Here is a 25,595-nt window from a genome sequence, read left to right as displayed (position 1 = left end):
AGATTTCAGGGACCTTAGTTTAAATTGACTTTATCTTCATTCACTTACATTTAGCCTAGACTACCTTAAATATGACAAGTTATCTGACTAAGCAAGAAATCCTGCTTCAGCCCCTGGTTGTTTTCCTTGATTTCCCGGTTTCTGATTGACAGAGCTGTAGACCAATAAAGAGCTGAAAGTCTCCTTCCTAGTTCTGGGTAAATGGTGCCATGTTTGTAGTCCCCAAGCGGCTCCAATGAGGGCAAAATGTCAGCATGAGTCAGTCGTAGAATAGGACTCCTCCAAAAAAATGGTTATATATCGTAAAAGGAATATCATTGAAAGAAAATTTATTCTGGCAACTAGAGAATCCAAGCTGGCTAAGTCTTAAATATCCCCAGGTAATGACTCAGCCTTGCAGAGATAAATTGTTAAACATGTTAGAATTTTAGAGTTCTTTTCTATGTTTTGAAGGGTTTCAGAGCCCAAAACCAAAACAAAGATATATTCAATTAATAAAATGTTAATGTTGTCACGTTTCAAATACCAAAGAAGCAGGATCAGGTGTGAGGGCAAGACAATGAGTGGTTTAATAAAGGAACGTAAACAGGACAAACAAATGTAGACCGTGTGGGGTCAAGCAAAAGGGGAAAACACTGGAGCACACACTAGGGTGGCATCAATGACTGGACTCAGGAGCACAGGCACTCATACAGGACTAGCGAGGGAGCAAATGAGGGACAGCTGTAGTGATCCACATGAGGGCTGAAACAAGAGGCAATACAAATCATCAACAGGTGTGTCACGTTGGAGAGAAAAAGAGGGACAGGGATGTAGAATATGACAATGTTAGCTTCCGCCTATTATTTTTTTTTGTGGTTCATCAGTTTAGCGTTATCGAATTCATCTTTGAAGTTAGCTGATTAGCGGTTATCAAAACCAACTTTTTGGTTGGCTGTTCCCTCTACTGGGAAAAATCACTCTGCCAGCCCTGAAATTTGAACTGGTGAGCTTCCAGTCACAAGCATAGTACCCCAATACTTGTTCGCAGAACCACACACCATTGCTCGAAAAAAAGGAATCCTTCACTTTCTAAAGAGTTGACTGTTGCTCGGGAAAGAGAGTTTAAAATCAGGTGCATCTCTCATTCAAACCCTCTGATAGTCCAGGCATCAGAGAATAAGCTTCAAATTCAGAGGGCAAACTTGAGACTTCCACCAAGATGCGGTAGGGACCACTGGCAGTACTTACAGTATGAGTGAAGATCGGATGGCACACGAGAAATAAATGCAGAAAACCACACTTCTGCGTTTAATAAATATTTATAAATATGAATATTTTACTGGACAATCATTCTGTGGGTTAAACTGCTTGTTAATTCCCTTTGCACCTGCACTCATTGGTCATGGTCTGGATTTTACAGTCAATGACAGAACACTTGCTCATGGTTGTCAGTTTGAAGACGTTAAATAATTGTGGCCAGCACAGTGTTTTTTTAGATGGAGCCCCTACATACTGTACAGAGCCTCTTGTTATGGGCTTCAAGGCAGGAGACCAAGGCTGTTTATTCTTTGCTTTCCCCGTTTCATTGTAGATTCTGCATGATGCTGGGTCGGAGGCTTGTTGTTGGGGGGGTTGAACTGATGTTAGACATGCAGCTACAACTCGATGGGCTGGCGCCGAGACCTTGAAAGAATAGCTCGAGCTTGGACTATCAGCCAAATCACGTAGTTAAAATCTGCTAAGGCCTGAATGTCACATGACATCAAATCTTTTGGACATCAATACATCAGCGATGCTTAGAAACAAAATGCATGGCACAAAGAGTAGAAAGTGAATCTGAACTCTTCCTCTCAGCTGCAGCATCCACTTGCCCAGTGTTTTGCAGAACATGGCAACACTGCTTTATTCTTAAAGCACAAGGTAAAGAGCATTATTATGAAAGCAAAACCAGCATTTCTTAAGGATCAGGAAAAGGTCCACAGATGTGACACTAATCTCCCTATTAAAACCATATAATTACTGTCAGTGGGTACTGCTGAACATGATGTAATAATTTTTTTGGATTTTTCTTTCTAAATTATACTGGATTCTCCATATAATTTCCCAAGACATTGTATATTTATGCTATAACCCTTCAAAGACTATTTTGAAGAACACAGACTATTTTCTGAGTCTCACAACAAACAAATGAATAGGCTAAGAAAGGTTCAAAATCCTATTGAATTTATGGTTATATAATTTGATTGATGGACTTTGCTGCAGTCTAAAAAATCAGTTCTTAAAAACTGTGGTTCAACATTCAAGTTCAGTTCTTTTAGGAGAGCTGCTTTTTAAAAACATTCATTTCTAGTTTGCCTTCCAGTTATATGCTGTTTAAATTCTGTTTTATTCCCACTCCATTTCTCATGACAAGTCTGACTTTTAACAAAAACCAGCTTTTTTCACCCATCCATGCACCAGGATGTCTTGTAGTATAATTCAGATCAGGCTCCTTTCTTAAGCATATAAGCAGAAGATTACTCTCTGGTGACTTGAATGAGGTTAGAAGAGCAAACTCTGGAGCAAACACTGTGCCTTCTGCTATAGCTCAAAGCTACAATGACATGATTGAGTGAATTGATAAAGTGATGTGAAATCCATTGAGTTAATTATTTTATATTAGAAATGTGTCAATAACATTGTGCAAAAAATATGAAATGTATGTTCTACTGTAAATGAATATAGAGGAATGAGGCCACTGGGACATGCAATTCACAGATGAGTTAGTCCTTTCGTAGGAGTGAGCATCAAAATTTAAATGAGGCACAAAGCGCGTTGCAAACGAATCTGGGCAGTCACCTGGCAGAGCCAAGAACAATCACACTTTGATGATCCCATCGCTTATCTCAATAAACCCCAGGGCAACGTGATGATCCCTTAACGCCGGCGCTCTGCAACAGTCATGTCATTTTAATAAGCAGCCCGCCCAGAGACCCCTGCGTACGGATCCTGAATATGAACAGTGAACATGAACATGAGCATTCGCCACAGGCTGGGAGCGCCACAGCAGGGGCAATCCTAAGATCTTTAAGATGGGGGCATAGGGGTGGCCACAATTCATACGGAGGGGCCAAACTTGTCATTAGCCAATGAAATGTTTGGAATCGGTGAGTGACAGGGGAGGGGGCACTCTGGGGGCCAATCAACTGGGGCCAGAATCCTGGCTTTCAACCAGCATCAAAATGAGACGCAGAAACAGAAAACCCCAGGGCTGACCAGTCTGCCACCCTCCTCTCATTTAAACGCTCCCTGAGGGGTCAGAGGTCACGGAAGGGACAGGCAGAAGCATGTGATCAACAGACGCAATTCCCTCAAGGAAAGGGGTCTCGTGTTTGCCTGCTAGCCAAGAAGGGACAGCGCCAAACCTACAAGCTCAAAAAGCAGAGATTATAATAAGCCAAAGACGTTAGGGGTAGTGATGCGAGCAGAGATCTAATAGGCTGGTAATTCTGTGCTTTAAGGTTTACTGATACTGCACACTAATTCTTGAAAATGGAGATGGTCCATAGCCTAAATAATTCATTTAATTGCAAGCTCCCGCAGTGTTTAACACCAGTGTCTGTCTCCAGTTCTTCGATGTGATTCTCGGAATGAAAAGAACCCATTTAAGACACAGAATGATTCTGAATCAGCCTGCGTGTGCTCAAGCGGGCAGTGGGATTGGCACCATACTGCTGTCCATGCACACGGTAGAATACGGAATGCCAATGACACAATCCATGGAATCAGAGTGGCTGGGAGCTGGAAGGGGATTTCGGGGGGGTGTTACATAATGGCAGACAAAGTGACAGATGCTGATGTCAGTGCTTCTGTAAAGTTACTTGAACTGGCAGACCATAAGATTTCATGTCTTCCTTTTGCATACGTGGCCCCTCCCATGAATGCAAACCCCAGCAGAGTAACAAATATTCGTCGTGCGGCTTCTGTTTTCCCATCATTTTTGTCTCGGCATTCAGGCATCTGAAAACAGAAAAGAAAACAAAAACAAAAACCAAAAATCAATCCTGTTTCAGGGCAGATTTTAATTCCTCTTTGAACGCAGAGCCATAAATAGAAGCTTGGCCTTCAATGGGCCTGTTTAATCACAGCTGTGTCACAGAGCGTTTCACGTCCATCTCTCCATATGGGTATAGAACAACATGGCTGGATGTGCGTGTGGGCTGCCTGTCTGTCTCTCTCTCTCTCTCTCTCTCTCTCTCTCTCCCTCGCTTGCTCCTCATTGCTGAGAATACTCATAACTCTTCACCTTCATTGTCTTGTTGTCAAAGCAAAGTTCATCTCCCTAGGCGGCCTTGCACTAACATCTGTTTCTGGGGCCGATAACACCAGCCGCCTTTACGGCACTGAGAAATACCAGCTCCGTCAGACGCTGCATTATTCAGCGAGGGGCCTGGGTCCTTGCAGCAAAAAGTGGACCCACACACAAAAGGTTGTTTCAATATTACTTCAACAACAAAGCCAGATAATAATAAATCAAAGGTTGCTGTATCTCCGGAGCAGGGAAGATTCATCCTGAGATGCAGGGGAGCCCTTTGTATGTGTATCAGAATTACATCCATATGGGGATTCCAGGAGGAAACACCTACACAGGCACCTTTAGGAGATCTAATGGTAGATGCAGGTGCACCAACATGTGCAGAAAGCTTGATTCCCCCCCCTTTTATTCATTACCTTTTTCTCCTCCTCATCCACTCTCCCTTCCCCCCCTCACTCATCATTTGATTCAGTTTCTGGATAAAGGGTTTAAGGTGCCTGTGATTTTTTATGTTTCTGGCTGTCCACAGGGGTAGCCTTCCACATTCCTATTAATTCACCGAGGAAAGACAATCACCCCCTACGACAGGTACCCTACTTGGGGGGGGGGGGGGGGGGGGGGATATGGGGAGGGGGTTACAGTATGAGTTTAGGAAACAGGCATGAATGATAGAGCAGGTCAGGTTTTCGCAGTTTACATGCGCATTTCCTGGCCAGTCACTCCCAGTAGTGACAAGGCTGATTAAAATTTCATAGTGAAAGGAGGATGTCGGCCTGTGCACTATTGAATGGGATCACAGATCGCTTCCCTCTGCTGTCATGCCAAAGCACATCAATAAGGCCTCACAGATTCATGATAAATAAATGAATACAGAAATCACTCTGTCCTGTTTGTGGCATACTGATGCGACCGGAGCTGTGTGTGTAGCTTAGTGAGGTGCTAACGCCAGCGCGTGAAGCCGTGGGCCAGTTAGCATGTTTAGCTAAGCCCAGTGTGACACCAAAGCACCTTCAGGGCCTTCTATTTGCACGCAGGCTTTCTCATCGTACCCCAACGGTGCTCCAACTCCCCTGGAGGTGTTCATACAGAGGAAAAAGACACTCTGGCAACACAGAACACAGAAAATCCACTGCTTTTTCCCACTTACCACCCCAGTAGTTTTTGATTTCTCTGGCCATCAAGGGAAAAAATGTCAAACATAATCTGTTTATCAGGGTCGAGTCATTGGGGTTCACAGAAGGCACAGCAGCCCCTCACTGATGGTTCTGCATCACTGATTTTTTCAGCTGAAACATCTGATATTATTGTATTTGCTGAGCTGGAACCATGAGAAAGCCTTGAAAGGAGACAGCTGATCCCAGACCAGTGACTTACTTGGAGCAAATACAGTACCAGTGAAAAGTTTAGACACACCTACCTATAGAATGGTTTATTTGTACTATTCTCCACGTGTTAGAATAAAGACTTGAAAACTATAGAACAACATTAGATGCAGTTATGCTCTGACCAAAAATTAAACTGTGGGGTTGAGCGGCTCTGTGGGTCGGAACTCGGAATGTTGCCAGTTCAAATCCCATGGTCAGCAGAGTGATGCCGCCATTGCGCCCTTGAGCAAGGACCTTAACCCCAGTTGCTCCAGGGACTGGCTGATCCTACTTTCTTCTCTATGCCAGATTCATGAGCTGGCCTCCTGGGATGCTTTCCCAGCTGCCCTATCCTAAAGAATATATATAGTATGGACAAATGTACTGGGACACCTGGCCATTACACCTTCAGGAACCTTTATGACATCCAAAGGCATAAATTTGGAATTGGTCCCCCCTTTGCAGCTATAACAGCTGCCACTTTTCTGGGAAGGATTACCACAAGTTATGGAATGTGTCTGTGGGAATTTTTGCCCATTCATCCAGAAGAGCATTTGTGAGGTGTTAGATGTGAAGGCCTGGCTCGTAGTCTCCATTCTAATTCATCCCAAAGATGTTTGCTGGGGTCGAGGTCAGGGCTCTGTGCAGGCCAGTCAAGTTCTTCCACACCAAACTCACCCAGCCATGTCTTTATGGACCTTGCTTTGTGCACTGGGGCACAGTCATACTGGAACAGAAAAGGGTCTACCCCAAACCATTCCCACAAAGTTGGAAGCATAGAATTGTCCAAAATGTCTTGGTATGCAGAAGCATTAAGAGTTCCCTTCATAGGAACTAATGGGCCTAGCCCAACCCCTGAAAAACAACCCCATTCCATTATCCCTCCTTCACAAAACTTTATAGTTGACATGATTCAGTCAGGCAGGTAACATTCTCCTGGCATCTGCCAAACCCAGACTCGTCCCTCAGACTGCCAGACAGAGAAATGTGATTGAGCACTCCACAGAAAACATTTCCACTGCTCCAGAGTCCAGTAGCGGTGTGCTTTACACCACTCCATCTGATGCTTGGCATTGTCCTTGGTGATGAGAGGCTTGCATGTAGCTGCACAGCCAAGGAGGCCCATTCTGTGAAACTTCTGGCGCACAGTTTTTATACTGGGGTTAATGCCAGAGGAAGTTTGGAACTCAGCAGTTATTGGGTCACAAGAGCATTGCGACTTTTATGCACTGTGCACCTCAGTACTTCACGACCCCACTCTGTTACTTTGTATGGCATGTCACCTTGTGGCTGAGCTTCTGTTGTTCTTAAACACTTCCATTTTGCAATAATACCACTTACTGTGGAATATCTAGCAGGGAAGAAATTTCACAAACTGACTTACTGCAAAGGTGCCATACTATGTCAGATGCAGCCTGAATTCACTGAGCGCTTTAGAACAATCCAGTGTTTCACAAATGTCTGTAAAGTGGACTGTATGACTAGGTGCTTGGTTTGATACACCTGTGGCAATGGGTCTGAATGAAACACCTGAATTCAGTGATTGAGAGGTGTGTCCTAATACGTTTGTCCATATGATGTATATGCCGCGCATTCATTGGCCACTTTTCCTTCACCCTCTGGTCAAATTCCTCCAAAACCATTTCTACTGTTTCAGGTGGTTCATCTGGGTAGAAAGTGTGTATATTTGCTAAGAAAAAAATACACAATTTAACATTATGACCTATGTAACACATTAAGTCAAATAAATTCTTCTCTTATCCAAAATGCTAGATAGATGGACAGCTAGATGAACACTGTTTTGGTTCCCAAACCTCTCCTTAGGGCCACCTCAGTCATTCCATGTATTTCTCCAATAGCTCAGTAAGTTAACTTACTTAGTTAAATAACTCAATGTGGCACTGATTAGCCACATAAGTTGGGGAGGTTCTCAAGTCAAAAACACATTGATGTATTGGACAGTTGCTGAAAATCCTGGGAGACGGCTTTAAGAGAATTTTTCAAATGGCTACGCTGACACACTTTGACAGACAAAATATCGTCCTTTTACACCAACATGATGATCATTTAAACATCATTTTCTTTGACTGCTTTAGACTTTTGCACAGTACGGTATGTGGTGCACAAGATTACACTCCATTACAACTGCATTACACTATGTTACTATTACTACATCTTTTTCCACGTTGGCTCTCACAACCACTAGTGCTGAAAGGTGGGAAAATTGAGCCCCAAAAAAAAAAAAAAAACTGAAAAAAATTACCCCAGTGCTTCTGCCACGAGAAAGGAGAATCAAGGGTTTGACAAAGCCCAGGGTTCCTAAAACAATAGCTACAAGCATGTTGTGATTAGCATTTCTGTTTGGCTCTGCGTATAAAGATTAAACGACTCAGAGTTCATGGCCCTCATTCTAAATGCATTTAAAAGATATAATGACATGTTTACCGCTGGCCTTCTGACTCCACCGAATAAATGCACTGATGTTCTGATGCTCCATAGCATAGGGAACAGCTTTCAATGGACAAGTTGTTAAAGCACTGTAAATATGCCATTCTAAAAGCCCCACTGACGGGCCGGACACAAAATAACGCATGAAACCACCAGACAAAATGACTACCTGATATTTCGCAAAGCCCAGGCAATCAGAAAACGTAGTTGACAGAGTTATTGTTGCCAAGCAACTGAGTTTTAAAAAAAATGCTTAGCCAAAACCAGGGTACCCTTGGTTCATGTACTATGCTGCTATTTGTAATTTGCCTAGGGACCACATGGACAATTGTTGCTTTATTTTGCAAAACAGATTTTTTTTTTTTTAAAAAACTCCAACCAACTTCTACCTGAGAGAGTAGCAGGGATGCAGCGAAAAGGTTTTTGTTTGGGAGCTGAAAATTAAATGAACCCGGAGTCTGCAACCCCCTGGGGATCCGTAGAGCAGGGAGTCAGAAGAGCTGGAATGAATAAATTTATGCAATATTGCCACTTCATCCTCTTAATGCAACATTAAAAACATTCAGGGGGGACCCCTGTGATCTGGGTTCCTGGATCAGAAATCACCAAAGAAAGTCAATGGTCGTGTTTAGTTGAGGAATCATAGCTGGTTGGGCTTTACTTATATCTTGTTTGAAATGTTCATCTCTTCTTAATCTGTCCTTTGCGCTGATGAATATAAGAACATAAGAAATTTACAAACGAGAGAACATTCGGCCCATCAAGCTTGTTTGGGGAGAACTGAACTAATAGCTCAGAGTTGTTCAAATCTTAGCTCTGATTTAAAGGAACCCAGGGTTTTAGCTTGCACTACACTAACTATTCCATACTCTAACCACACGCTGTGTACGGAAGTGCTTTCTCAAATCCATTTTAAAATGTTCTCCTGTTATTTTCCACCTATGGCCATGAGTTCTAGTATTTAAACTAATATGGGCATTTGGACTTTTACCCAGGGGCACCTTGTCTTCAGGAGGCACCAAGTGGAGCAACCCTCCATAACCCCTCCCTGCCGCCCGCCCTGGTCCCATGTGATTTAATATCTAATATGATTGTATATTGTTCCATTAATATGGCACTCACTGAAAAGTCTTTGTGATGTTTTCCCTATATTACATGCATTTCTGAATTTTGTGGTATTGTGTGCTGTTATCCGGGGGCACTTAGTACTCTTAATCTTCAGCCTTCACCTGCCACCAAAACACGTCACTTTCTACTCATTCCTATATTTTTTTTTGTCTTGAAAAACTTTCAAATTCTCTTAAGGACATGTCAACAAGTCGTGCAATACTTAAAATGCATATTTGGGTCAAAGTTTATGGGATTCCACCTGCATGCAATGTAAAAAACTAATTAAAGAAAATCAATAAAGTGACAAAGAGCACACCAATAGCTGGGGACAAGAATTTCCTGATTGATGCTGGTGCATTACTGTGGCGATACCTATTAGGTTGTGATAGGAAGATTGCAGTCTCCCCGTTCATGAGTCCATTAACACAGAAGGTCGACGGGCTGCAGTAGAAGTAACGAGCTCAAGATTAAACATTAATTCAGCATTTAGATCAAGAGGACTCCCATACTTAAAAAAGTCAAAAATTGGTAAACCTCTGACATGGAAGAAAAATGAAAGACAATCACAAATGGTTATATATGAAACACTGCTGAGCAACTTTACTTGGCATAGCGGGGATGAGAGTGAACAGGAATGAGGTTGGATATGGGCAATCCAGTCTTGCAAAAACATTCTGGAACAGAACGCGGTGCCAGGGCAAACATCACCAGAGGTCAACTTTCCTCTGTGGTTGATAATTCCAGTATCATTCAAAGCCCCGAAAGAACAGTTAAATCAGCTTGGTTCAGGGTGATCTGTCAGAAGATAAAGATGGTCTTTGAAGCCAAACAAAGAGAGGATGGGAATAAAAGAAGTGGCAATGAGTTTCAACACTAGCCCACCAGGAGATTGGCTGAGGAGTGGCATGTTCCTATTGGTTACTAAACAACAAAGGAAAGGCCTTGAACAAGACTCTCCCATTGGTGGATATAATCTTCTCTCTATCCACCAAGGACCTTTACAGATTCTGACAAAGAGGATGTCTTTGAAGGTAAGTGAGGTGTGTTTCTCTCTCTCTCTCCATTTCCTTCAGATGCACTTTACTCATTTCTTTTTGTCCTTTGATCCCCCGTGTCACCATTTCTTTTCTCTGCCAGCTTTCCAGGGCAGTCCCTGGCAGATCACTGAAGTTGGGGCTATTGCCACATGCTCCCAGAAGGACCCAATCCCCTATTGCTAGCTTGCCCGCCCTATGCAAGACCAGCCAAGCCCTGGAGTCCCCTGCACCTCGATGCACATCCCTGTTGGGTGAGCTCGCCATCATATTGCTAAACTGTCCTCAAAGCTGAAATGGTGAGCAACAGTAATTTCTGTGCAGTCAGTGACCCTCTAGTGGATTTCTTGCTAGGACTAATACAGAGGAGGATCCCATTTATACCAAATCAGCCTCAGGCTTAATTACACTTACCCGTGAGGTGAAAGCTGAAGTTACACATTAGCTGAATCCTATCTGCATTACCTGTTATCTCCAAGTTCTGCTGTATATTCCAAAAACTCCCCTGGCCAAAGGCAGAGAAGTACCTTTATCTTACTCAAATTAAGTCCACCTTGCTGCTATTTTCTTTCTCTTCATTGCTCTCCACAGAGGAGCTGATGTGATATGAAATGACGGATGGCTCTGATGTAGCCCAGCTTGGAAGAAATATTCATTAATTGAATCTGGCTAGCTGAAGCCCATCCCACAAAATCAGGTTTCTGATAACTGGAAGGGGTGGGGCTGGGCTCATAGTAGGAGGAGCTTCAGCTACACTTCACTGGCCATCTTTTATCAGACTTCTTTAACAGGCACCAAACAACATTGTGTCATAACACTTTACCCATCCCCCCAGTTCCCTTCCTGGGCACAACTGGCACAACTGCAGGCTTTTTGTTACTGTGGAAAGAGTCCCCCGATGCCCTTCACTGCTTACTGGAATATTTGTCAACAAAAAAAATTAGGCCATTACAGCTAGCAGACTGAGTGGTCCAGAAAAAGCAGCCATTTATTAATAAGTTTTATTACTTCCTCTGCATATCACCCTACACCGTATCACTTTACTGCCTTACACACATTAACTGAATTACGTAGTGCGTTGATCAAAGGTACAACAGACTCGCTCTCTCCTAGGACTTCCTCAAAACTTTTCGATTAAAAGTCTGCTGCAGTCGCGTTTGGAGACAAACTATCATTCATCCACAATGGGAGCTGGAAACAGGCGCTGTGGAGCTGCAGTGGGAGAGACCCAATGGGTATTTTAATCCGGAAAAGGATGAAAGACAAACGGAATGTGATACCGAAGGGGACCCAATAGGAAAAACACCCAGCAAGATGACAGGAAAATATTTTCCGGGAGCTGGAATCAAAGATTCTGGCCCCCCCCACTCACGCTTACACCTACTCTGACGGTATAATGCTCTCACTTATCATTGTAAAAGGTAATCCACTCCAAAAACTCCCTCACATCTCCCCGCACACATCAATTAGGCCCGAGGCCTGCAGTCAGCGGTGCCAGCTCTCTTCTCGCCCGCCCGCTCCACTTGGGGCTGCCAGCCTCGCCCCCACTCACACTCAAGCCCACTCTCTGCCAAAAGGGCCATCAGGCATGATGAAGGGAGGTCATTCAGTCCTCCTGTTTTGCCCCAGGACGAGGCCGGGTCAATGCAACGCTTGGACAGGTGGGGGAAATTCGGCATTGCACAGCCGCACTTTCCTCCCTAGCCGTCAAAGAACATCTGCATTAGGGGGCTTTGTCTGCCCTGACAAAATGTAGGGTCTGGAACTTCCTAGGTTTCCATGCTTAGAAACTCAACAGCAGATAGTCTCGCCACTTCCAGCATCCTCACATCTCAGGATTCCCCACTCGCTTTTGACCGGCCCTATTTTCGCTGCTACATCTACAGCAGCCTCCACCACATCAATCACCAGATCACTAACTGTCATTCACCACATCACTCACCCATTTTGTTTAATGCTAAAAGATACATTTATGGTTATACTTTTGTCCAAAGTGACATATGGCGAGCCGCAAACATCACAAACACACAGAGCTGTTAGAAGCCAGCTTAGGTATGTAGGTACAGTATATGTGCAAATAGGTTGAGTTGCCACTGAGGAACCAGCAACAAGTGTAAATTAGTGCTACAGAACTATTTAATAATATAAAACACTGTAAAAACCTACAAGAAGTGCTATTCAGATCAACTACCTTTAACATAAGGTTCATCTAAACAAGTATAAAATACAAGGGTATCCAGTGTTGCCAAGAGACAAAAGGATGACCAATGACAAAGTAGGTCAAGGGTCAGAAAAGCTAGTTGAGGGGTTCCCAGATGAGAGTGTCTTGAGGTTTAAGGCTGACCCAAAAATCAATCACCAAATCAAAATGGTATTGAGCCAAAAGGGTCCTCGAGCTCAGAAGCAGACCTCATTGTGCCTGAATGGGTTGTTTTGGACATTGACTAAATCTCATATTTCTTGTACTTTCCTCACAAAGACCTGAAAGTAAAAAGGAGTCATACGTTGCACAATGCCTTCAGAAATTTCATTTTTTCAGTGTCTGGCTGTCTTCCAGGTCCCACACACCTGCCATATAATAAATGTTTTTAAAATAGCACACCCTACTGAATTAAATTTATATTAAAATACATTGTAAAATCGTCTTTAAAATAGCATACATTCAAGAGACTGAAAGTATTTCAGCAGTCAAAACCACAGTCTAATTTGCTCTTTTCCCATTGGATGTTTTCTCTTAATTGTTGGTGTTTTTCTTCTCCATGTTTCCATTATAATTGCATGGAACCAGCTGCGCATGGGAATGAAAGCTTAGAAGCAGAGTGCCATAAGCATTAGCCTGGGTACCAAGCAAGATGCTCACCGCCACAGAGCTTAATCCTCGAGGACGGGATCGCAGTTGGCCTGAGCACGCGTGGGACCAAACAGAGACAGCATCAAACACGGGTGCATCCAATGTGGGCAGAACCAGATGCAAACACTGGTGAACATTTGGGCGTCCAAACTCAAGAGCTGTAGGACTTACATGAGTCCAAACACAGACAGATCTTTTATTATTCGGTTCAGTCAGGTTGATGTCAACACCAGGAGAACATACAAGACCTCCTTCCTCCAGAATGTTGAGGAGGACTTAAACATAGGAAGACCTAAACGCAGACAGGTCTAAACACAAACAAGCCTAAATATAGGAAGAGTTACACACAGCTGGGTTGAAAGAGCAGCCCCCCAAAGCAGCATCCTACAAGCATGCGTGAGGCATCGCCGGCATCCTTCCAGGAAGACGCTAGTCAAATTACCCGCTGTCATTCTGCTCCATTGATTTGCATTGTTAGCTGTTTGATTGTACAATTCATCAGTTTTTAAACATGGAAAACTACTTAAAATTCACAGCAATTAAAGTCCATTCAAGTAAATCAGTCGATACGAAAACAGACACTAAATGAAGCCACCACAGCCTGGCCGTTAATTCAGATCCATTTTTTTTCAGCTTTTTCTTTCCCTCTCGGTTTTTCTTTTATCTGCCGTCTCTTGACTCCCCACGCATGCAGAGAGCTCAGCCCTGTCTTTATGGTGTAGGTGTTTGGAAGCACTCAGTAAATAAGCTTCATGCATTCTCTTTTCTCCCGTAAATGCCTTTTTATGCCCCGATTTGGAAAAGAGTAAGGGGCAGAGCTGGGATCACGGTGTTTATTGTCCTGGCCAACCAATTGGCACCTGGTAGGCTGCTCTGAATATCTTCTGCCATATCTCCAAGCCTCCTATGCTCCAAAGCATGGGCACATGCATGGAAATCGTGGCTCAGAGAACGTGGGCAGAGGACACTGGCATCTTCAGTTAACTGGGCAGCGCTGAAAGGCAACATTGCAATCCCTGTCACTACAGACATCTTCACAGCAGACAGAACATCCCTAATAACTGGATCCCGGCTGCACCGTTACCCTGGTGCCTGGCTTCTACACAAGGTGAGGGTAAAATCCCCAGCCACAAATGTGGGAAATGAATGACTGTATTCGCTCACACGTTTCAAAAGAAAGAGGCTCTTCTACCTGCTTAATAAATGTGTGGGTGGGACAATAATAATGTTTTTGATCAAACAATGAGCCATACAGTGAAAACTGCGCAGCGCTTTACTGGAAAGTGGAATGAGCGTGGTGAATCAGCTCTGGTAGGGAGGGAAATTGAACCCTTAGCAGGACTTATCACACGGGGGTGGGGGACAGTGCCAGAAGTGTTCATAACAGATCCTTGAAAGGGGGAGGAGCCAGCCACTGTAACCAGGAGAAGTGCCCCCCACTGGTGGATACTTACATAAGCTGATGATCCTGGTCAGTTTTTGTGGCCTTCCCTTGTAAGTGGACAGAAGTCACCATGAAAACGCATTTCATTTGAGGCTGGAAGTTCGAAAGCGATCGGGCAAGGGAAAGAAAATGAGCTGATTTTATGCTCTGCAGATTGAACGCATTATTTTATCCATTTATTTATTTTTGCCAGGGAGAGAGATGGCAAATGACGGTAATTGGAAACAAAGAGAAATACGCCTTCGGAGAGGCTTCAGATTTTCATTCCACTCAAAGGCTTAATAACCGAAATGGATCGATCGTTATGCTAAATGACTGCAGGTAAACACGCCTGGGTGGAACGACCCGGAAAAGCGTCTGGAATGGTGGCATCTTATGACGAGTGTTACTCATGCCTGATGTGTGTAAATCACCATGTCTTGGTCTTCTTAAACGGAAGGGAGGTCTTGTAGCAAGTGGTTGTTTGTGGCGTGATTGTCTTCGTTAAGGTATCTGTCCTTCTAATAGAGAAATACGTCAAGTGCGGGCCTAATGCAGCCATGAGCCTGACGGCGATACAGGAGCGGCCTATGGTGGGTGGTTCAATCCCACAAACCCCTTAAGTGCTTGAATATCTGATAGGAGCTACACGCAATGGTATGTAGCACTGCCTGATCGCAGAGCTGAAGTGCCTGGGGGGAGCCGTAAAGATGGATCGCACACATCATTGCCATTCCAAAAGCTGGACAATGTTTCGTGCACATGGCTGTGTGGGAATCCCCATGTCAAAGGAGGCTCTTCCTTCAGGATTATGTAGGACTGTGCAGCTGACATTTACATTTCATATGTTTTGCAGGTACTTTTGTCCAGAGAGATGTACAATTGAAAAGCCTGGAGGGTCCAACAGTCTCCCTGGAGCAAATGTTCAAGGTCCCAATGGTGACATTATTTGGTCAGCCAGGGGATTTGAGTTCAGGGCTATAGTCCTAACCCTGGACTGGCTAAAATCTACCACGGTCATCAAGCTTCATTGTTTATTCCTTGCTGCATTGGCACACAATGCCGATTTCAGAGCTAAGGGCACGGTTTTTGCATAAAACAGTCTTTTCAACTCGTCCAGAGAGACACCCAGACAGTCTGCGTTTTTGCTCCCCAAGGACCAGACTCTGAAATAGGCGACAATTCCAACTAGATATGTGGCAGCTGGCAACTGCAGCATAAGATCCATAAAAGTTTCAATTAACAAGGGAGGGAAATGTTGTGGGGGCAGACGGATATCAAGACTATATTCTGATTAACTTTAAATTACATCATTTCAGAGACTGAGAACAGCTTACATCAACAACGATTTTCAGAAACTTCCACAGTGTGGGGGCAGGGGGGTGAGCATATGGAGGTTCATCTCCCAATCTGCAGATTTGGTGGAGTCCTGATGCTGCAGAGGTGCTAAGTGGAAAAGAGGAGCCCCACCCAATGTAGAGCAGCTCAGCAGCCTTTCTGCACATCTGAAATCTCCAGCCTGGTGTCATTAAACACATGGCCTGTCCCAAGGTCACCCTTACACTGCCACACAGTGTTTCCCTAACACCATGGTTCACCGAATGGATTTTTTTTCATCACAGAAAAAAAAATAGCTGGATCTCACACACATACACACACACTTTTGAATTTATGTATTTGTGGGGACTGTCCACATATTTCTATGGGGAAAAACCCTAATCCCAACAATGACAACTTTACTCCCTACCCAATCCTACCCTTAGCTGAAAAAAAGGTCACCAAAACATAAAAATAACAGGCTTTTATCACGTTGTGGGGACATTTGTTTCCACAATGTAATATAAGCATAACCCCCCCCCCCACACACACACACACACATTCTCTTTCACCTGGCTGCTGATAACCACATCAAGCTGTTAAATTACTAAGATCATAGACAAGACCATGAAACAACTATGATTCAAGAAAATCAAGGACTGCAAGTACAATGAAGATACTACAATGAAACGACAGCAAATATATGACTATGAAACTGACCACAGAAATGACTGAACAGTCTTCTGTACCTGTGTACAATGTATTACAATTTTGCACACTATTATAATACTAATTATTCTTTGTTGTATTATTTTTTATCTTCTGCTGCTTTATCTTATCTACATTGTTTTTTTATGGTTAAACCCTAAACCTTTCATCTTGTACTAAGTTTCTGTTATCAAAACCTTGTGAATGTTCCGTGGAATATCTTATCTTATCTTATCTTATCTTGTCTTATCTAATCTTGACGGACTGAGGCTTGCTCAATGCCAAGTGAGAAACATCAAGTTACTGAATGTAGTGTACATTATGTCAACACTGGGCAGTGTAGCCTAGGTTGTCTTTACGTCTGCATCGAGACTCATTCAGAAATGGATTGTAGAGTATTGATTTAGGGATTTAAATTGAGATATAATTAAATGTAGATTTCCAGGTCAAAAACTCAGTACAATGCTAATTTAACAAACTTACTCCCAAATCCACAAACACGCATATTCAAGAGATACAAGTAGCTGAAATAAATTAACACAAAGACACGCCTGCCACGACACAACCAGAGGCCATAAAGACCCAATGGTAAATCACTCCAGATAAGAAACTGCACTAATGTGTTCTCTACATCAATGAATGCAGCACAGCCTATAGAGCCTGTATAAAAGCCTCACTGAAGCATTAGTACATATTAATGTCCTGACACTGAGCTCATGGCATCATGTTTTCTGAACCCAGCGGCTGGGAGCGGTTTGTATATGTATGTGCGTGAGCAGTTAGGCTAAAGGCAACATAGACAATCCACTTCACAAAACTGGTAAACATGTATCTCCCTGTCCTCTTGTTCAGCCTGGTCTTTCTTTTGGTATCCTTTTAAAGCCATAAACTCAAACAGACACCCACCAACAAGCCCCCCACTGCCTCAAGCCCCCCAATCCTCCTCTCAGATCAATTCTCAACTGTTGTTGTCATAGTCGGTACACACCATCGGTGGGATTTGTTACACGGGGAGCAGGAATGACATGTGGCAGCGTGTTGTCGGCGCGTGAGCCGGTATGTGAGGGCACGTGTGCAATTCCCCAGTGCAACAGCAGCGCAGCGCAGAACATAAGGACGGATTTCCCCGCACTCGCGCACACAGATGTATAAACGAGGATGCAAATTACAGGCGAGGATAATGTTGTTGGTAATAGTATCTGAGAGAAGAATAAATGGAAAAAAAAAAAAAACAAACAAAATGCTACCTAGGGCCACATGTCAGAAAACAGGTTCTGGAACCAATCATCCTTGCAGAAACTGAGACTAGAGAAGCTGGCCTGGGCGCCAATTAGATTACCAGCCAGTGGAAGATCTGTCAGCTCTGAGGGTGATCAGAGTACGTAGCACGGCCACAGGGGTGCGAAGAATGACAAGAAGGGGCTGCCCGGCTGCTTTTTGCCGTTTCTCGGTACAGCGAGGCCCAACCGGTGTCAGGTAAGTAGGTAAAAAGGAGGGAATCACTCAACTAATCACATATAACTTAGCGGGTAAAAAAAACATGACAGCAGCCTGACAGGCTGCCCCCATTCCACCCCGTTTTCCAAGCGGAGGACTAAAAAACAGTATTGCCTTTTCGTTTAGCCACTGTACTCTTCACAGGAACAAAAGTTAGCGTTAGAAATACTAATCAAATGCTCCAATGTCAACAAAATCACGCCTCTGTATTACATATTAATCATTGATTACATATTAATCAGGTTTTCTTACATAGCCAGGAGGATTCAATCAGGGCCTAGAGACCAGCAGCCCTACCCAGAGATCACCATGGATCCTACTGAGGTTCTTGTAAGGACCAGTGGCGCTGTGCCAGTCAATTTAGGTAGGCACGTGCCTATCCAATATTTTGCAAAAATGTAAAAGTATAAATTAATTATTCAGTCGAGCAACAGCAGGCCTACATGGAATATGAATGACACGTTAAACTTGCCGTAAACTTGCAGTCAGGGTTATCTACCCAATGAGCGTGGTTCCTTTGTCAGATCGCATCTCTTAATCCCCTCCCCCATCCCTCATGATTGTCGTCTTCTACCGATAACACTGCACATCATCAACGAGTTGTCACACTGTGACATTCAGGACTCGCATCTCAGAGGCAGTAAACAAGGTTTGCTGAACATGTTTGAATGCATAATAGTTACATAAAGTTTCAAGAACATTAATATCTGTGTATGTGTATTTTTTATGTCTTGTGTGTGGTTTTGAATGCATGCCTACCCATTGAAATACTGGTGCCTACACCGCTAGTAGGGACAATGGTTTCACCTTGTAGAAGAGAATTGTTATTTGACAATTTTATCCAAAACAGCCTAAAATATCTAACCCAGTTACCTAGCTAGAGTAATTCAAGCTAAATACCCTTCTTGTGAGCCCCACAACTGGGTGTCCCCAAGGACTTTGGATTTCTCATCCATGTCCTAAACTGTCGTGCTACCTGCTATCATTAAGTCCAAATTAACTGCTCTTACTAGCGCCTACTTTGCCAGAGAAGCTGGGGAACCAGACAGACGTCTGAAGTAATTACGGCTTATTTATGTGATACTCACAGGCCGTTATTGACTTTGACTTAAGACAGACGCGCCGATTTCACTCTCGCTTTCAGCTGTTTTGATGTTCCGACTTTCTGAAGCCTCCCTCTCGTTTGCAGCTTTTTCACAGCTATTTGTCCGCCAAAGTCTCCTAGGATTGCTCCGACATGCAGTGTAATAAGATCATAAAATACATCTTAATGATATTAAATGACTTTTTTATTAAATGACTTGCTTTTTTCCCCGATCCTTATGAAATCGGTGCCAAGGCCATTAACTTCCTTTCTGATGTGTTCACCGGGGGAAATTGTCAGGATGACTGAGATCTCAAACCTTTGGATTTATTTATTGACCTGTTTTTTTATTTGGCTTTTGAATGAAAACGTAATAAAGGGAATCTGTAATTCATCCTGGCATTACATAGCCTGAAACAGCGTAGCATAGTGCCTCAGCTGGCAGTGCTGCTGTCTCACACCTCTGTTCTCTTTGTGCAGTTTTTATGTTCTCCCTATGTCACAGAATTTGCTCCCAGAGTCCAAAGCTGGATTGGAATACCAGGCATTTACATGGAAGGCCAATAGGTATAGGCCGGCAAAATGTTTGGTCTGCACTGGCGTCTCTGAAGTGCCCATAGAATATGAATGTGATGATTAGAAAATGCTTTAATCTGATAAGGAAGTGGCTTGTTCACCGCTTTTGCGTGAGCTTAAGTGTGTGGCTCACTGGGTTTGACCTCTGTGTCGTTTAGTGGATGGTCCCTGGTTCGAGTCCTGATCCTGTATTCAGACCCCAAGCTTCACTTGTACTCGGTGCGTGTGACATGTGAAAGGATGCATTCCTATATACCTGTACTTCGGCAAATGACAAATAAAACATCATTTCATCGGCTGCAGACTCTCTAAGGCAGCAGAATTTATAGAACCCAAACACCACCAGGGACTCTGTAGACTTCTGCCTGACCGACATATTCACAGCTGCTCCAGTTGGAGAATGCAATGGGAGCTGTGTCCCCACAGCCTATGTCTGTATTGTCACTGTACAGCTCAAGGTAGCTGTAATTTCCCCCTGCTCTATCATATGCTGTATGTGTCCACAGAGGCTTCTGAGGGAGTTGCAGTTGACAGACTCTGATGTCACTTGATGCTCATCACCCGACAAAGAGTGATGTCTATGAAGAACAGAAAGCTTGTCAAGTAAAGGTCGTTACTCCAAAGGCCCATATACAAAACGGTGGCCATTTTCCCTCTTCTTTCTGAAGTCCCCTGACAGGGCACCTTTGATGTACCCATGTGTCAGCAAACTATCCAGACAAAGGTCTAATGTATTTCATACTTCACATAGTTCAAATTTCATTGTAAGGAATCAAAAATGAATGAATGAATGATGCTTCTAAGATACGGCCATAATTTAGTTCTTACAGCATTATTCCTAAAAACGCAAAGATTTTAAACATTCAGAAATACAGAGATATATTTAAACAAGGTGCTTGTCTCTGTTTTAAAGCAGAGTGCCTTGTAGTGGAATGAAATCTCCACAGAGGAAAAGATTTGTGCTTAATACTCTTCACATCAATTCCACTCATGGACCTCTGATCTTATCTGTGTCACTGACAAATCTATGCCCAATAAAATCCTTCTGTTGGTCTCTCCTGTTAAAGTTATTTGTACCCCAGCCTCTCCCACTAATGTTGTTTTTTTTGCACTGATCTCCCCCTCTAATTGTGTCCATTGGCCCTAATATGTCTCTTATCTCTCAGTAGTATATATGCGCCCTGGTCTCACCCACTAATTTATCTGTGCTTTGGTCTCTCTTTACTAGGAAACTATTGATTGCGCTTCCCTTTTGCAAAATCCAATTTCAGCTCCTACACATTGTTCACAACCCCATTTCATTTCTGACACTGTTACTTTAAGTGACTTTCTTATTTGTTTCTTATCCAAGTGGCAATTTTCCCCAGTGAAATTACTGTCAGGTAAAGCCAATTTCGGTCCCTGCTGCATTGTGCTAGATTCAAATAGATGTATGAATAATTCATGAATTGAGATTACAAATACGTATAAACATGCAGCAAAAAATACATCAGAACTTGTCAGAGAGCATAAAAATAAATAGTCTTTTCAATTTGCTAATGATACTGTGACATTCTTTGTAACTAAAAGGAAAGGCAGATGTATCTGTGCGCTCCTTCATGCTCCACTTAAACGGTAAAATACATACATTAAAATCCGTGAAACAAATAGCAATTTGTTAATTTCTGCTGCAGCTCTACTGTAAATGCTCCCTTTCGCAGCGTGAATGAGCACTTCTCCTAATTGCTATCAATTTGATTTTGACATGCGTGCTTTTGACACATTTCTCTCTCCCGCTCTCTCTCTCTCAGATCAAATTCGGCTGGGCTTTAATGGCCTGACAGGTTAAAGCAGGAGCCGTAATAGACTCAGACAAAAGCATCATAAACTCTGACAACCTTTTGAACTCCTTCCCTCCCTCCATTGCTCCCTAGCTCCCTCCCTCTCACAGTTGTCCATGCGGCTCTTTTTATTCAAAGTGTCAGCCAGCGTGGAGTCCAACAGGCCCAATGCTCTTCCCAGCAGTTGGTGGATGTGATCAGAGGGTGCGGGCCCTTATGCGGGCAGGATTCTGACAGGACCGTGACATGCTAATAGCGGGGAGCCATCAAACCGGTTCATCATTGGCATTTCCACCAGCGACCTGCCCCCCATTCCCAAAACCTGGTAGGAGGTTCTCATCCCAACACAGACTCCTTGTGGCACTGGTGTCCGCCTGGTCAACACAAACTGTGCACAGTGTTGGTTCTTCAAAGTGGGGGGGGCACCTTGACACATCTGACTCTCATTCCCAATCCTCCAAATAGACTGAAACAAGTAAGAGACACAACACTGCCTCCCCCCAAAAAAGGTCTTAACTTCCCCTGTGGTAGCAGTCTAGCGATGGTGCAATACCTGCAGTGAAAAAGTAACAAAGTGTGATAAAACACCCTGTCTCATTTTCCCTTGGGCTTTTTTCCATGTATCTTGTGTCAATTTGAGTGACCCCAGGCCGACATCTAATAAATCCCAGTTCGTTTTTTTTTTTAAAAAAAAAAACTCCCAAAATCCAAAACAACACCAAGGTTACATCAAAGACCACAAGAACACAGTGGGATAGCACAACATGCTAAGACCCACATCCTAGGGGCTATATCTTGGGTATTCTATAACAACGCATAACTCCCAGCATGCATCGCCTTGCTGCTGGATGAATCAGCCTACCAGTCAGCTGGACCTCCATCACAGACAGAGAAACTTCCATTCCGATCTCAGTAAACCCATGTGCCTGCAGATCAATGCCCTTTAATAGAGACCTTCTGCATCTCAGGAATGACTGACTGGCATAACCCACTGAACAAAGTGCTACAGATGGGGGAAGGGAGCCATGGATGGGAAAGTTTCAGAGGCAATAAAAGGTAATAAATGGACGGCACACAACAGGGGGACAGCGCATACCGTCAATGAAAAATTTTGCTCTAAAGTTTCAACCAAAGGGGTCCTTGGAATGTTCAGTCTGGTCTTCAGTAATACCCATAAAAAAAAAGCTTAACCAAAAAACAGACAGAATAAGTGGATTAGGTTTTCTAGTCAAACACTTGATAGATTGTGATAATATCTGAGAAAATACAGGCTTAATTGTTTGATATTAAATTATTAACCTGATTGTTCTCACCAGCCACTTGCTCTGCAAAAGGCATCACAATCGATTTCACACCCTATCCAATTCTTGTCGTGCCTTGTGGAGAGCGATCGAAATCAACCAAGGAGGGAGAAGAGGGAGATGATGTAGGAGAAGATAAAAGAGAAATTAAATTAATATTGACTGCTTGAGGGAAAGGCAGTCATCTAAATTCCTGGGCGTTAAAGGCATCACATGGGCCAGGTTAATCTCCCCAACCGAGTTATGCAACAGGAGGCTAGGAGACCATGACAATGAGTTATATTGAGGGCAGCAGAAGATAGCTGAGTGATATTACTTCGGCCTCCCAATGGAAGAATAATACATGCCAGCATCATGGCCGATAGCTGATTTATCATTTTGTCCTTTCCTGAATTATAGCTAACTATCAGGTGCTTGAACCTTAATTATTGTGCAGCCCCCTTCCCATAAACAACTCACACAGTATGGCCCCCAGTCAAGTCATGTGACCAAAAACCAGGATGAGACAGAGGCAGGAGAACATTCCTGTTTAATCAGTGCTATACAAACACTGTACCGTGCAGTCACAATTTAACAGCAAGAGATAATGAAATTTTGAAACTATTTGTGTGCCTCTCAAGCGCCAGTGTGTCCATCGATTCCCGGATAACAAGCTAAATTTTGAAGATGGGCCCCACGGTGGGAAACACAGCATGTACAGATGTATGAAGACACCAAGCTAGCATTGTTAGAGGAAAACCACACAGCGGCAACTATTTTTCCAAACCCCCACCATGTAGCCTTCCCCTGCAAAAAGAAAGGTTCCCTTTATGGGTTGTCTGAATTTGGCTTCCTGCTGCAAAAAAAGTAAAGGTAAGGCACACAGTTATCTCAGCATTATATGGTTCATCTTCATTATATGTTTCCTAATTAGGTTTGTTTTTCTAGAGCTTTCCTTTTAACAGTATTTTCTCTCTGAAATTTCTGTCCAAGGTTAGCCCCAAACAGATTTATGGCTACATGCCTTTTTAAGCACCCCTAAGCCATGCTCATTTTAAGAGTCAGTGCACACAATATGGCAACCCTTCATGATTCATGCGAGCAAAGCAACCCTCACTGTTGATTTGCGCATCAGAGCTGCTGTGCCCACAGTGGCCAATCAAGCCTGCGAGAACTCATCAGGATTCTCGCAGAGGTGCCCAGGATAAAGCGTCTAACTCAAAGGCAGAAAAACAGGCCCACTCAGCTGGGATTTGCACCTGCCCACCTTTCAAGGCCAGTGTCCACAGCACAGGGGACAGGATACACACACACAAACACACACCCATCCCACCTCTGTCAGTCCGACACGCACACTGAAGCTAATGGAGCTGACAACATCCACTGGGCGACAACACACAGATCGGGTGTAACTGACGAATTACCCCAGATTCAAATATCTAATTTAGTCTCCTTAGCGAATGGAGTGTGGCAATCAACAAGATAATGAGATTTAGAATGAAAGCTGCATAGTTGTAAAACTAATTACCCTCTGCTGAATTCCTAGCTATTCCTATTGTGATATGATTATTAGCAGTAACACAATTAATGATAGATTTTGAAGAGTTACCGCACTGAAGCTTCATCCCTTCATGCTCAATTTAGTTATTTGCAGCTGGTAGAGATTAATTATGTATGTTTCTGCTGTTAGACCTTAAAGTCCACTCTTAATAATGCTGCCTTTTCCCAATTTTCATATTGTTATTTGTACAACTGGGAGAAAGAACAGTGATGTTCAGGGATAAAGTCCCTTGTGAGAAAAGCATTTCTTTTAAAATAATAATAATAATAATAATAATAATAATAAATAGGCCTACCAGTTCCACCTCCTGGTTTATATATGCATAACATCAAAACCTGGCCTCTTCAAGCATCTCTATAAAAAAAACAACATCAAAAGTGTGTCTTTTTGGTTGAATTTGTACACAAGAAGCCTTAAGTGTTTTGCATTCCACAATCTTTTTGACATTTATAATTATGGGTAATCATGTCTTCATTATTCAAATGGGTTATTATGGTGAATCATAGTTGTCTTTTACACGAATTCCATAACAGCTGTTGATATGTGTCTTTCAAGGTTTTTAACCAAGCTTTGTATTCGATGTGTATTCTCTAAGTAAAAGCCTTTTCAATACGGTTAAATAAATAAAACGGCATCCAGCTTTCAGGTTTAATGTTTCCTGGAAATCGCCATTGTTCCTTCATATATCCCAGATCTCTCCGATAAATTAACTGTGTAAGTAAATCAAAGGAGTCCGATATTCCCCCATGGCATATTTTTAATCAAGTTAAATTTACATCCCATTTACATGAGATTAGCGTTCTTTTCCGTTTTTGGCTTCTCCATCCAAGCAGCCTGTGTTCATTTCTAAATAACGGTCACCAAAAATAAGTGGGTATGTTTTATTATTATTATTATTATTTCTGTGTTACACACCAATTCTCTCTCGAAAAAGGCGGGATAACGAGATAGCGGTTATCACGGTCGAGAGTCATTGCAGATGCTGTGAAAAATACCCACACATTGGCTTTGGGTGGTAACATACTGGAAGGAATGGTGAAGAGAATGATACATTGTGCTTGTGACCATAATTTCGTGTAGTTTACAAACAAAAAATCATAATGAAATAACCCAGACTTACACTTTGCCTCTGGTTGATTATTCCTGATAGGCGCGGCTCATCATTTGGCAAACAGCGCCCTCTATGCGTCATCCACTGCTGCCGTTTCTCGTAACGGCTCATTCAGCGCGCTCTCCTGACCGCGAG

General features: G+C 43.1%; 1 long non-coding RNA gene across 1 annotated transcript; it reads right to left on the bottom strand.

Moving 5' to 3' along the window:
- Positions 1–1,374: 1,374 nt before the first annotated feature.
- LOC125717501 (uncharacterized) lies at positions 1,375–25,595 on the bottom strand. Its single transcript, XR_007384551.1, has 3 exons — positions 25,470–25,595; positions 24,645–24,703; positions 1,375–3,981 (listed from the first exon to the last, which is right to left on the bottom strand). It is a non-coding gene; the product is annotated as an uncharacterized LOC125717501 (long non-coding RNA).

Source organism: Brienomyrus brachyistius, chromosome 22, assembly GCF_023856365.1.
Source record: "Brienomyrus brachyistius isolate T26 chromosome 22, BBRACH_0.4, whole genome shotgun sequence".
In the NCBI taxonomy this organism is placed as follows: Eukaryota; Metazoa; Chordata; class Actinopteri; order Osteoglossiformes; family Mormyridae; genus Brienomyrus; species Brienomyrus brachyistius.
Note: the sequence above shows the minus strand (reverse complement) of the source record. Positions and strands in the feature narration are given on the sequence as shown.